Raw genomic sequence first — 15,337 nt, forward strand, 5'->3', positions numbered from 1 at the left:
GAGATGCTCAACATAACGGTCTCCCAATTGATGGCGGGTCTCACCAATGTAAAGGAGGCCGCATCGGGAGCACCGGACACAACAGATGACCTCAGTAGATTCGCAGTGAAGTGTTGCCTCACCTGGAAGGACTGTTTTGTGTCTGAATGGAGGTGAGGGAGGGGGTGTACAGGTAGGTGTAGCACTTAGGCCGTATGCAGGGATAAGTATCTGGAGGAAAATTAGTGAGGAGGGATGAATGAACAAGGGGATTGTGGAGGGAGTGATCCCTGTTGGCGCCTGTTTGTGACATCCTAAACAGATTTGCATAAATCCCATCCCTACATTCATTAGTTATCTCTCTATTGCAACTTAAACATCATATATTCCATACAGTGGATGCTCAAGGCATCAGGGCCTCCACACCGGCTCCGGAGGCCACTAAGTGGCAGTGACCAGAGAGTGATAAAACTGTTCAACACTCTGTAGCTCTGCTGGGCTGTTACCCTGGTGATGGAGGAAGTGGCTGAGCAGGACTAACTGAAAATAGGAAATAAGGAACAACCTCACATACTTTGAGTTTCATTGTGACAAAGATGAATGCTGAGCTCTCAGCCATTTTGTAATTGGGAAACTACAATTCTAATGGCTGTTTTAAACCTGTCTCGAGGTGCCTCCATTAAATCTGTTAGTAGTTTCATCTCTACAGAACTTACAGCAGTGCCGAAGCTGTTACAAACTCAAAACAAATTGTTGGATGCGAAATGTCTGTTCCAAATGTGAAATATAGGATATTTACAAAGGGCCTCACACAATGCATTGTGGTGATAACCATTAAGGGTCCTTATTTATTCAATTAAGTAGTTAAAATGCCATTATATTCTTGTGCCTGCAATTAACCTATAACTACGATCAACATTAGGTATTCATACAGGTGATATTCAGATCCTGTTACTGGACAGAAGTATGGAAGATAATGTCCCTATATACAACTGAATACATTGAGAGTGTGATCTCAGATCCTAGACTCCCCTTCTGTTTAAAACATCTTGTCCTATCACTCTATCCAGCACTCAGGATTTCATTGACATTTCTGTTCCCAGAGTCACCACCCCTCCATTGAGAACAGGCCCAGAGACACAAAATGCCCGTCATACATAAAACTTTTCATTCCATAATCACCCTTGTGAAATTTGTAAACAACAACTGTAATGAGCACATTTCCACGAATTGGTGGCAGGATAATTTATTGGGAGAAACTGTGCTTTCCTTACTGCCCTGTTAACGGTCACAAGATATCTCCCGATGTTCAGTGTGCCAATCTATGCATGGAGCCGAAAGAGATGGGAGAGATTTTCAACAAATTCTGTGTGCCTTTGTTTCCTTGGGAGACAGGAAGAGACAGTGGAAATGACGAAAGCCGGCCAGATCATGGATTGTGCACGGATTACACAACAGGTGCTTGCTGTCTTGAGGTAAATTAGGATGGATAAATCCCCATGAATAGGGTAGAGGCTGCAGGAGCCCTGCCGGACACGAATGTTGCTGGTATTTAAGGAGTAGAGTTACAGGGGTCGGTTGAACAGGTTAGAAATTGATTCCCTGAAACACAGGAGAATGAGGGGAGATACTAGCAGGGGTTCCCAAATTTTTGTTTGTCATGGATCCCTACCATTAACTGGAGGGTTTGTGGGCCCCAGGTTGGGAACCCCGGCTAGAGGTAAAGACAACTATGATGGTAGAAATAGGGTGAATGCAGGTAGGGTTTTGCCCCTCATGTTCAGTGTGGTCATGGGTTTGGGGCAAAAAGTGAAATATTAAACGGGAATCGGAGTAGGAACAATCTCACTCAGAGGGTGACATGAATGCGGATGCAGGTTTCAAATGCAAATAGGAGAAGTCTGTATGGGTGCATGGATGAGGGAGGTGTTCAGGGATGTGGATGGGATCAGGCAGAGGAAGGCACAGTCGAGATGGGCCGAAAGCCCTGTTTCGGTGCTGTGAAATGGCGAATTTAAATTGAATGTCCTACACAAGTCTATTTACCAGGAGACTAAATCATTCCAACTTAATGTTCGAGAATCCTGCAAGCTCAAGGAACACTCTACAGATAAAGAATATCAGTGGAGAGGAACAAAGTTAATGCTCCAACCCCCTATGTCGGAATGGTTTCAAACATTTTCTGATTTGATTTCCAATCAAATCAACTTGACTGTTTCTTTAATTTCCAGCTGCTCACAGACAGACGACAGTGAGTGGGGATTTCCAAACACGGAGAGAATACTGAACCCAGGGTAGATAAACAACAATGCAAACACTGAACAGTTCGTTCCAGACACTCACTCGTTCTGTGTCTTGAGATTACCCCTCAGGCCTCTCTGGCCTCTCCGCTCCATTGTATCTGTGCCCTTTGGGTTTGGACTCCCCAACCCCGAGAAACAATCCTTGATATATATTGACTGGACATCAAAGGCAATACAGACTACGTTAGAAAAAAAAGCTTTGACTGTACCAGTGATACCACCTCCCCGGCCCCCCGTGCTTCGAGGCACCCAACACAAACCAGCCACGAAAGCTACCCGCTCCTACGTTTGAATAGATTGCAATAGGTACACTTAATATCAAAGAAGTGTATAAAATATACATCCTGAAATTATCTTTCTTCACAAACATCCATGAAAACAGAGGAGTGCCCTGAAGAATGAATGACAGTTAAATGTTAGAATCCCAAATCCCACCCCTCAAGCTTCCCCTCCCATGCATAAGCAGCAGCAAAGCAACAACCACCCCCCCCCCCCCCGAGCAAAAAAAAGCATCGGCAACCGCCATCGAACAATCAAGCGCGCAGCAAAGCATCAATAAAGACACAGACCTGCAGAACCCCAAAGACTACTCGTTCACCTGATAATTCGAAATACCACAGTGTGTGTGTCTCTCTCTCACCCTCTCTCTCTCTCACCCTCGCTCTCACACTCTCTTCCCCTTTCTCCGCCTCTCTGTCTTTCTCTCTCTCCCTGTCTCTGTCTCGCACCCTGTCTCTCTCCCTCTCTCTCACCTCTGTCTCACTGACACTCTCTCTCTCTCCCTCCCTCTCTCGCTCTCCCTTCCCCTCTCTCCCTCCCACTCTCTTTCTCCCCCTCTCTCTCCCACCTCTTCCCCCTCCAAATAAGGGAAAAAAGGTGTCATAATTTCACAGGTGAGCAGCCACTCTCTGTAACAACAATGAACAGACTCTGCCGAGTTCCAACCCCTGTGAGGCTGCCAGGGCAGAAACATCCCAGGCCGAGTGCTCCGGCAGTGTGGGCACCAGCTCACTGATGACTTCACGGCCATCGTCAACACTTCACTTAAGCAGGCTTCACATCGGCCAGCATCGTCCCTGCACCAAAGAACTATATACCTTCAGAATGAAACGACTACCGCCGGGTGGAACTGACACCAATCATCACAAAGAGCGTGAAACGGCCGGTAATGACACAAATCAATAACTCCAATCCTGCCGCACTGGTTACTCACCAATATTCTTACTGACAGAACCGCTCTGTAACAAATTCCAACTCTACCATCTAAATACAGCCCTGTGCAACTGGGTGTTGGACTACTGAACCATCCGGCTTCAGAAAGTCAGGATGTAGAACACTCCTCACTCCCAATCATCCTCAACACAGGCTGTGTGCTGAGCCCATTGCTGTACACTCTGTTCACACATGACCGCACGGCCAAACACCCGGGGAATCACATTGTCAAGTTCGCCAAAGACACGACAATTGTGGGGTCCATCACATATCAATGAGATGACATAGAGAGAGAAGGGCTCAAGGCCGGGTACACCTCAACCCACAAACTCACCCCACCACACCCTCATTACCACGAGTTTAACATTTCCTGGCACCCACCATATGTACAGATACTCCTGTGCCTAACGTCACTTTATGGACATACTACCAATGTTTTAAGCTATGACATGTTTTTATATAATTCTGATATTTATCTCTGCGATTTTTGTTCCTGCATGAGATCCACAGCAACAATGATTTATGTTCCCCTTTACAACAGTTCACTGGATTGACATTAAACAATCCTGTGTATTGAATCCTGGGGAGAATACCACGACCACCCACATTATCTGTACACCCTCCTGATTTTATAAACTCCGATAATGTTACCCCCCATTCTCCTGTGGAATAAAGATCCAGCTCGGCCAACCTCTCCCTATAACTCGGCCCTCTAATCCAGGCAGCATCTTAAACAAACTCTTCTGCGCCCTGATAATGGCTTTCCTACGATAGTATGAAAAGAAAACACGTATTTAATTTTCGGTGTAGTCTTACCAACAATTTATATAACTACAATACAATGTCCATAATCGAGAACTCAATGCCTAACTGATGAAGGCCAGCATGATTAAATCCTTCTTTTCCACCCTCGATACTTGCCCATCCACTTTCAGTGAACTGTACTCCTGTACTCCCAGATCGCACTGTTCCACAGCACTCCATGACCTCCCATTCACTATACCAGTCCCACCCTGGTTCGACTGCCAAAAATCACCATCTCTCACTTGTCCAAGTCGAAACCATTTGCCATTTCTCAACCTATCTCTATAACTGACCCAAGGGCCCCTTGAAATTATTTGTAACCTGTTGCAATATGAAAAACAAACTTGCTAACGGTGCCAGGTATTCACGTCAAATCAATGGCATGAATAATGAAATACAGAGGTCCCAATACTGACACGCACATCCCACTCGTCACGGGCATCCATTCGCTAAATCCAATTTCAGTCATCTCCCTCTGCTTCCTGTCATTGAACCCGGTGTGAAACCACCTCGCAAGCTCCCCGTGAATCTCACGTGACCTAACCTTCCAGATGAGCTGCCACGCAGGATCTTGTTCGAGGCTTTACCAAAGTCCGCTTAGACAAAATCTCTGCCCTACGTCATCTATCTCCATCGTTACCTTTTCGGTCATCTCCAGAATATTTGTGAGGTATGATGTCCCAAAATATCTGAGAGGTATGATGTCCCAAAATATTTGAGAGGTATAATGTCCCACTGGGAATTGCGGTCGGTGATTTCCCCATAACCAATGTCTAACCAGCTTCACTGCAGATTGAGGAAATTCCAATCCGTGCTGTAGAATTACCAGCCCGGATTGAAGTCCATATACTGTGAGTTGCATGTTCTTAGAGACTCCATCCCTACATTATAACCCAGTCACAGATGCTTTGTTGCTGGCCATTTGACGTTGTGTTCCTGCCATTTTCGGTTCACAAACTAAGGTGAGAGGAGACCCTCAGGATCTTCTGCCTGCGTTGTTGTTCAGGCTGGTTTACCGAGCTGCAGATTGTGAGAGGATACGGATACACTTCGGCTTGTCTGCAGCTGCTAAACTATCTTTGATCACTGTCTTCTTGCACTGTGGGATCTTGCCCAGCACAGTTGGCTGCGATGTTTCCCTCAGGTTACCAGAAACACAATGTAAAATTATAAAACAGAAAATGCTGGGAACTCAGTACATCAGGGTACATCCGTGAAGGAGAAATGGTGGGAGACCCAGTTTCAGAACTGGGACTCTCCGAGATACTGCCGATCTGCTGAATGTTTCCAGCATTCTCTCTTTTTACTTTAAATTTCCTGCAGTAGCAGTTTGTCTTATTTTTAATGCAAAGATATTAACTGATTGGAGGGTTGCGGATGTTGTTCCTTTATTCAATAAAGGCAGTAGAGATCGCCCAGGAAATTATACACCAACGAGCCTTGCTTCAGAGTTTGGTAAATTGATCGGGAAGATCCTGAGAGGCAGGATTAATGGACATTTGGATAGTAATAATATGATAAGGAATAGTCAGCTTGGGTTAGTCAAAGGCAGGTCGTGCCTTACGAGCCTGATTGAATTTTTTGAGGATGTGATGAAACGCATTGATGAAGGAAGAGTAGCAGATGTAATGTATATGCATTTCAGCAAGGCATTTGATAAGGTACACCATGCAAGGCTTATTAAGAAAGTAAGGAGGCACGAGGTCCGAGGGGTCACTGCTTTCTGGATCCAGAACTGGCTTGCCAATAGAAGGCAAAGTGTTGTAGACGGGTCATATTCTGCATGGAGGTCGGTGACCAGTGCTGTGCCTCAAGGATCTGTTCTGGCACCATTTCTCTTCGTAATGTTTATAAATGACCTGGATGAGGAAGTGAAGAGATGGGTTAGTAAATTTGATGATGACACAAAGGTCGGGGGTGTTGTGGATAGTGTGGAGGGCTGTCCATGGTTACAGTGGGATATTGATAGGATTCAAAACTGGGCTGAGAAGTGGCAGACGGAGTTCAACCCAGATAAGTGTGAAGTGGTTCGTTTGGTAGGTCAAATATGACGGCAGAATATAGAATTAATGGCGACTCATGGCAGTGTGGTGGATCAGAGGGATCTTGGGATCCGAGTCCATAGGACACTCAAAACTGCTGCGCAGGTTGACTCTGTGGTTCAGAAGGCATGTGGTGTGTTGAACTTCATCAATCGTGGGATTGAGTTCAAGACCCAAGAGGTAATGTTACAGCTATACAGCATCCAGATAAGACCCCACTTGGAGTACTGTGCTGAGTTCTGGTCACCTCACTACAGGAAGGATGTGGAAAACATAGAAAGGGTGCAAAAGAGATTTACAAGGATTTTTCTGGATTGGGAGCAACCCTTATGGGAATAGGTTGGGTGAACTTGTTATTTTCTTCTTGAAATGGAGGATGAGGGGTGACCTGATAGAGGTGTATTAGATGATGAGAGGCATTGATCCTGTGGATTGTCAGCGGCTTTTTCCCAGGGCACAGTTTTCAAATGCTTGTAAGCAGGTACAGAGGCGATGTCAGGGCTAAGTTTCTTTTACGCAGACAGTGGTGAGTGCGAGGAATGGGCTGCCGGCGGTGGTGGAGGCGGATACAGTATGGTCTTTTAAGAGACTTTTGGATAGGTATGTGAAGCTTAGAAGAATAGAGGGCTGGTAACCCTAGGAAATCTCTAAAGTATGTTCATGTTTGGGACAGCACTGCTGGCCGAAGGGTCTGTGCATTGTGCTGTAGGTTCTCTATGTTTCTATGCTTCTGTGTTCTCAGTTCATTCCATACAGCCAATGCTCACAGCATCCTTTCCTCACACTATCATGCTGCTGTATTTACTCCCGAGGCCACTCTCCCTACCCTGAGAGGCAGTGAACACAGAGCGATAAAAAATGTGCAACTGTTCTTGCAGCTCTAGTGGGCTGTTACCCTGGAAACAGAGGAAGTGGCTCACCAAAAATAACCGAAAAGGGAAATAACAAACTCAACATCGTATGCTAGAGTTTAATTATGATAAAGTTTAACACTGCAGCCATTTTGATATGAAGAATCTAAAATTGTGAAGTCTGCTTTTGACGTGCAACTTTTAATTAATCGTCTACTAGCTCTGGCTAACAAAAATGATCAATACTTAGCGATCACTAATATATTAACCACTGCCGTGAATATACCCAGTGACAGCCTCAATAACCATCTGTTGCAACAAACTCCACAAATCGACAAATAAAGGGGAACATAAATCATTGTTGCTGTGGATCTCATGCAGGAACAAAAATCACAAAGAGATAAATATCAGAATTATATAAAAACATGTCATAGCTTAAAACATTGGTGATACGTCCATAAAGTGACGTTAGGCACAGGAGTATCTGTACATATGGTGAGTGCCAGGGAATGTTAAACTCGGGGTAATGAGGGTGTGGTGGGGTGAGTTTGTGGGTTGGGGTGTACCCGGCCTTGAGCCCTTCTCTCTATATGTCATCTCATTGATATGTGATGGACCCCACAATTGTCGTGTCTTTGGCGAACTTGACAATGTGATTCCCCGGGTGTTCGGCCGTGCGGTCATGTGTGAACAGAGTGTACAGCAATGGGCTCAGCACACAGCCTGTGTTCAGGATGATTGGGAGTGAGGAGCAATTCTACATCCTGACTTTCTGAAACCGGTTGTTTCAGTAGTCCAACACCCAGTTGCACAGGGGTTTATTTAGATGGTACTGCAAATCTGTGTTTTTATTGATGCATTGCATCACGTTTGAGTGTTCGGTGGGGGTTCCAGATGTTTTTTGTTTGCAGGTGCGGGGGGGATGTTGCTTTGCTGCTGCTTACGCATGGGAGGGGGAGCTTGGGGTGGGATTTTTTGGGTTCTAACATTTAACTGTCATTCATTCTTTAGGGCACTCCTCTGTTTTCATGGATTTTTGCGAAGAAAAATAATTTCAGGATATCTATCCTATACATTTCCCTGATACTAAATGTACCTATTACAATCGATTCAAACGTAGGATGGGGTAGCTTTCGTGGCTGGATTGTGCTGGGTGCCTCGAAGTATTGTTTAGAGTGCGTTACGTACCTAACGTAGTCTGTAATGCCGTTGATGCCCAGTCAAATATACGAAGGCTTGTTCCCCAGGGTTGGGGAGTCCGAAGCCAGAGGACACAGATACAATGGAGCAGAGAGATCAGAGAGACCTGCGATTTAATCTCAATACACAGAGTGAGTGAGTATCTTGAACGAGCTGTTCAGTGTTTGCATCGTTGGTTATCCACCTTGGGATCAGTATTCCCACCGTGTTTGGAAATTCCCGCTGCTGTCGCCTGTCTGTCAGCAGCTGGAAATTAAAGGAACGATCATATTGTTAGAGACCTGAAATCAGGTCAGAAATTGCATGAAGCCATTCCGACACAGGGGGTTGGAGCTGAAGCATTAACTTTGTTCCTCTCCACAGATATTCTTTATCTGCAGAGTGTTTCTTGTATTTGCAGCGTTTTAGAACTTACGTTGAAATGATTTAATCTCCTAGGAAATAGACTTGTGTAGGACGTTCAATTTAAATTCGCTCTCTTACAGCACAGAAAAAGGGCTTTCAGCCCATCTAGTCTGTGCCTTCCTCTGCCTGGACCCATCCACTTGCACCCAGACCATATCCCTCAATAACTTCCTCATCCATGTACCCATACAAACTTCTCCTCTATACCACATTTGATACCGGCATCCGCATTCGTGTCACCCTCTGAGTGAGATAGTTCCTAGTCCGATTCCCCTTAAATATTCCACTTTTTGCCCGAACGGCATGAGCACACCGAACATTAGGAGCAAAAAGTATTCACCCTATTTCTACAATCATAGTTTTGTTTACCTCTAGCAGGGGTTCCCAACCTGGGGTCCACAGTCCCGCCCGTCTGTTAAGGGTCCACGGTATTAAAATGTTCGGGAACCCCTGCTAGCAACTCCCCTCATTCCCCTGTGCTTCAGAGAATCAACTTCTCACCTGTTCAACCTACCCCTGAAACTCTACTCCTCAAATACCAGCATCATCCGTGTCCGGCAGGGCTCCTGCAGTCTCTACCCTGTTCCGGGGGTTTATCCGTCCTAATTCACCTCAAGACAGCAAGCACCTGTTGTGTAATCCGTGCACAATCCATGATCTGTCCGGCTTTCATCATTTCCACAGTCCCTTCCTGTCTCCCAAGGAAACACAGGCACAGAGAATTTGTTGAAAATCTCTCCTATCTCTTTCGGCTCCATGCATAGATAGGCACACTGAACATCGGGAGATATCTTGTGAAAGTTAACAGGGCAGTAAGGAAAACACAGTTTCTCTCCATAAATTATCCTGCCACCAACTTGTCTATTATTCGTGGAAATGTGATCATTAGAGTTATTGGTTACAAATTTCACAAGAATTATTCTGGAATGAAAAGTTTTACCTTTGAGGGAAAGTTGGTGTTTCTGGACCTTTTCTCAATGGAGGGGTGGTGACTTGGGAACAGAAATGTCAATGAAATTCTGAGGACTGGATAGAGTGACAGGGACAAGATATTTCCAGCAGTAGGAGAGTCTACGATCAGAGATCACAATCTCAATCTATTTATTTATATCTGGGGACCTTCTCTTCCATTCTTCTGTCCAGTAGCAGGATCTGAATATCACCTGTATCAATGCCGGGGTTGATCGTAGTTATAGGTTATTCGCAGACACAAGAATATAATGGAATTTTTAACTACTTAATTGAACAAAGAAAGACACTTAATGATTATCACCACAATGTGATGTCCTTTGTAAGTATCCTATAGTTGACATTTGAAACAGACAGGCCGCAAGCTTTCATTTTGGAACAGCTTCTGCGCCTCTGGAAGTTCTGTAGAGATGAAACTACTAACAGATTTACTGGAGGCACCTCGAGACAGAATTAAAACAGCCATTAGAATTTTACCTTCCCCCTTACAAAATGGCTGAGAGCTCAGTATTCATCTTTGTCATAATGAAACTCAGGGAGTGTGAGATCGAGTCTGTTAGTTCCTATTTTCAGTTAGTTCTGCTGAGCCACTTCCTCCATCACCAGGGTAACAGCCCAGCAGAGCTACAGAGTGTTGAACATTTTTATCGCTCTCTGGTCACCGCCCCTCAGTGGCCTCAGGAGCCGGTGTGGAGGCCCGGATGCCGTGAGCAGTCACTGTATGGAATATATGATGTTTATGTTGGAATAAAGAGATAACTAATGAATGTAGGGATGGGATTTATGCAAATCTGTTTAGGACGTCACAAACAGGGTTCAACGGGGATTACTCCCTCCACAATCCCCTTGTTCATTCATCCCTGCTCACTGATCCTCATCCACATACTTATCCCTGCATACGGCCTAAGTGCTACACCTACCCGTACCCATCCTCTCTCATCTCCATTCAGAGGCCAAAACAGTCCTTCCAGGTGAGGCAACACCTGGGCAGCATCAGTGCAGGGAAATGGACCGTCAACATTTCGGGCCGAGAACCTCCCGCTGGACTGAGAGTACATGGAAAATGATCTTAGAAAAGAGGTGAGGGGTGGGTACGGGGCAAGAGGTGGGGAGTGAGAGGTGGGTCCAAATGAGGGGGGAGGTGGGAAGGTGGAAATAGTGACAGGTGTGGAATGAGAGTAGTCGGGGCAAGACGGGGTTGCGGAAGATGGTATTTAATTCCATGGAGGATTATCTATGTGGTTAGAGAGTATTTATTTTAGAGATTCACCAGACTGATTCCTGGAGGACGATGAAGATCAATGATCATCTTCACATAAAACAGAGGCCGGCAGATATGTGGAGACCGAAGGGATCGAGGAAATGGTGATCAGGCAGGAAGATGTGGCTGAAATCGGAGAGCAGCCGTTATCTTGTAGATGGTTAGAGGGACTGGATGGCCAGCTCTTGCTGTTTCTCACTTGATGTTTCAGTGTTCCAGTGAAGTCCTGTAGGAATGTTAATAGGAATTTGTGTTTGTAAATATAGAACTGATTTGCATGAAAACAGCACAATTCTAGTTTCAGACTGAATTGTCTATGGGACCGGGATGAGAATCGAACCTGTAACTCTGAGAACCAGAAGGTGGAGCTGAGGGGACGGCGAAGCAACTGAGGGAAAAACTATAAATGTAGCTAGTGTAAATATGAAATGACGTGTAAAATCCGGCAGGTAGGTCGGGCAGCGTGTGAGACCGGTTCAGGTGGTAGAACCTCCCTCATCACGTGATCAACTTCTCGCTCCCATTTCAAACGCAGATCTGAAGCATCTGCGGGTTTTCACTTCCGAAGCCCGGGGCCCCCGCTCTCACAGTCCCCGGATGGGTGGTGGTTTTCTTTCCTTTCTGTGTTGAAGCAGAACGCTGGCGGGGAGCCGTGGGTCGGATCACTGTCTGCGGGGCAAATTGATCAAGTTTCCATCGGTAAGCATTGAGGCCAGACCTGAGAGGGAACGGGACCGACAGCTTCTGGGGGGAGACCTGATGTTGTTCAGTGAGTCCCGTTAACTTCCCCGAACGGGCGGCCGCGTCCCGCTTCCTGGACACAACCTGCAGGGGGTGGTCCGGGTTGTGGGACCTTCACACCGAACCGCCGGAGAGATGAGCCGCCGCTCAGCCTCTGTTGCTCGGGTCCCAGGAGCGGGATGAGGTGGTGATGCCCGGACTAAATCCATCCACTCAGTTGTACCTGGGGAACGTTACCTCCATCACCCGGCCCGGTAGCCGATCCAAACTTCACCTGGATCAATGCCTGGGGTCGATAATGGTTTTAAAGCACACTGGAAGCGGCCGTTCGTCCCGTTGTGTTCTTGCAGACTCGAGGGTTAAACAGAGTAATCGCACCCTCGGGACACTCCTCCACGTGTATGAGTAGTTCCATCTTTCCCCGTTCAGACGGGACAGTGAGATCCAGATCTCTCACGTCCTCTCGGGGGATTGGGAAGTTTATTTCCATCTTCTTTCCATTACCACAACTTGCCGAAATGCTGACAGTGTTTCCCGATATCTGGCCCTATTAATGCGAGAATTAGGTCTTTTTCATTTATCTGGGTTTCTCGGAAATGTGTACACTCCCTCCGGAATTTCCAAAGGAGCAGCCCAGGCTGTCTAATATTCCCACACGATTGAAATGGGGAATCTGTTTTTTTATATGAACCGAGGTACAGTGAAAATCCTGTCTTTGCCATCACCCACATAGGTCAAGCATTACAACAGTACATCGAGGTGATATAAGGTAAAACAATAACAGAGTGTAACAGATCATTATGGTCACAGAGAAAGTACAGTACAGGTAGATATATGGTGCAAAGTCACATCTAGTTAGACTGTGAGGTCAGCAGTCCATCTCATCACACTGGGGAACATTCAATTCGCTTATAACAGCAGAACGGAAACTGCCCTTGAGCCTGGTGTTACGTTTCTGTTTTATTTTATTTTCGACCCAATCGGAGACTGAGAAGTGAAGGGGATTTTCCATTATGTTGGCTGCTTTACTGAGGCAGCAGGGCATATAGACAGAGTCGATGGAGGGGAGTTTGGCTTCTATGATGTGCTCAGCTGTGTCCACTGTTCTCTGTTGTTTCATTCATTTAAACGAAGTGCACTGGCCGTATGTAGATGTGAAGCATCGGGATGGGATACTTTCTGTGGAGCATTGATAAAGCTTGTAGAGTGGAAAAGGACATATATCACAATTTTTATTGTTTGTTCTGGCTTTGTTATATTGGAATCTGTTATCTAGCAGTGTGTACTATTATTTCAGTATCTGTGCATTGCTGGAGGACCATCAGACATTGCCCTTGATTCCATCTCACTCCCGGTTTTATCTGCTTATTCCCTGCCCATCTTGTTCAACATCTGTCCAGCTTGCATCCCACCACCTTAATTATATATATCAGCAATCTCGCTACTAAACATTGTCTCAATTGTGAAGTTTTGTCTTCCATCTATTCCAGGATTGTTTTTTTTTTTAATTAGCTAGAACTACCAGAGGTTAAATTGAATACAACAGGCGGCAGCTTAAAAACTGCCTTTACAATTTTTGTTTCACCGTTACAAAATGGCTGCAGTGTTAATCTTTGTCACGATGAAACGCACATCTGATGCTGAGTTTGTTATTTCCTTTTTCGGTTAAATTTAGTGAGCCACTTCCTCCGTTTCCAGGGTAACAAGCCACCAGAGCTGCAAGGACTGTTGCAAATGTTTATCGCTCACAGATCACTGCCTCTCAGTGAAGCTCCCCATCAAATTACCCTTAAATATTTAAAATTTCGGCCCAAATCCACGCTCTCACCCATCCCGAAGACAATAGCCTACATGCATTCACCCTATTTATACCATTATAGGTTTGTGTGCTCTAGGAGGGGTAACCAACTTGATGTTCGCTGTCCCCACCGTTGAGCATAGCAGAAAATGGTTCGGAACCCCTGCGAGCATCCCTCCTGATTCTCATGTGCTCTAGGTTATCAATTTCTAATCTGTTCAACCTGCCCCTGTAACTCAGTTCCTTAAATGACAGCTACATCCGTGTCTGCCAGGCCTCCTGCACCGGCCTGTCACAGGGTCCGAGGGAGACCTTGTCAGGCCCTGGGGATTTATCCATCCTAATTCTCCTCAAGGCAGCAAACTCCTGTTGTGTTATCCGTACACAATCCGTGACCTGACTGGCTTTCGTCATTTCTATAGTCTCTATCTGTCTCCCAAGTAAACACAGGCACTGAGATGTCATTGAAGATCTCTCCCATCTCTTACGGCTTCATGCGTAGATGAGCATGCTGAACGACAGATGTTATTTTGTAACTGTTAGCGGGGCGGGGAGGAAATAACAGGTTTTCTCAGTAATTTATCCTCCTACCACATTATCTGCTATTCGTGAGAATGTGTTCATTACAGTTGTTGTTTACAAAGTTCACAAGAGTGATTCTGGAATGAAAAACTTTGTGTATGAGGAATACACGAGGAAATCTGCAGCTGCAGGAAATTCAAGCAACACACACAAAATACTGGTGGAACACAGCAGGCCAGGCAGCATCTATAGGGAGAAGCGCTGTCGACGTTTCGCGCCGAGACCCTTCGTCAGGATTAACTGAAAGGAAAGATAGTAAGAGATTTGAAAGTAGGGGCGAAGGGAAAATGCGAAATGATAGGAGAAGACCGGAGGGGGTGAGGTGAAGATGAGAGCCAGAAAGGTGATAGGCAAAAGGGATACAGAGCTAGAGAAGAGAAAGGATCATGGTACGGGAGGCCTAGGGAGAAAGAAAGGGGGACGAGAGCACCAGAAGGAGATGGAGAACAGGCAGAGTGATGGGCAGAGAGAGAAAGAAAAAAAGGGAGGGGAGAATCTATATATCAGAGATGGGGTAAGAAGGGGAGGAGGGGCATTAACGGAAGTTAGATAAGTCTCTGGCCCTATTATCGGTGGAGGGATGGTGACTCTGGGAACAGGAACCTCAGTGGAATCCTGTCTTCTGGATAGAGTCGATGGGGACAAGATGTTTTCAACAGTAGGGGAGTCTGGAACCTGAGGTCACAATCTCAATGCATTCAGTTGTATCTGGGGAGCTTCCCTTCCATCATTCTGCCCAGTAGCAGAATTTCACCTGTATCAATGCCGGGGGATGATCGCAGTTAGAAGATATTTGCAGACACAGGAATATGATGAAAATTTTATCCACTTAATTGAACAAATAAGGGAACATCATGGTTATCACAACAATGCATTGTGTGATGCCCGTTGTAAATTTCCCACAGTTGACATTTGGAACCGAGAGGCCGCATCCAACAATGTGTTTTGATTTTGGATCAGCTTCTGCACTGCTTGAAGTTCTGTAGAGATGGAACTATCAATATATTTACTACATGCACCTCGAGATAGGGTTAAAACAGCCATCGGAATTTTAGCTTCCCCATTACAAAATGGCTGAGAGCTCAGTATTCATCTTTGTCATAATGAAACTCAGAGCATGTGAGGTTGAGTTCCTTATTTCCTTTTTCACTTAGTTCTGCTTCCTACATCACCAGGGTAAAAGACCACCA

At 45.6% G+C, this 15,337-nt stretch overlaps 1 protein-coding gene across 1 annotated transcript in view; it reads left to right on the forward strand.

The window, feature by feature from the left end:
* Positions 1-11,620: 11,620 nt before the first annotated feature.
* Positions 11,621-15,337, forward strand: part of LOC140721299 (NACHT, LRR and PYD domains-containing protein 3-like) — a 29,852-nt gene continuing 26,135 nt past the window's right edge. The window contains exon 1 of the mRNA XM_073036168.1: positions 11,621-11,725. The gene's annotated coding sequence lies outside the window, so the exon portion shown is untranslated. The remainder of the gene's footprint in view (positions 11,726-15,337) is intronic.

Source organism: Hemitrygon akajei, unplaced genomic scaffold, assembly GCF_048418815.1.
Source record: "Hemitrygon akajei unplaced genomic scaffold, sHemAka1.3 Scf000053, whole genome shotgun sequence".
NCBI lineage: Eukaryota > Metazoa > Chordata > Chondrichthyes > Myliobatiformes > Dasyatidae > Hemitrygon > Hemitrygon akajei.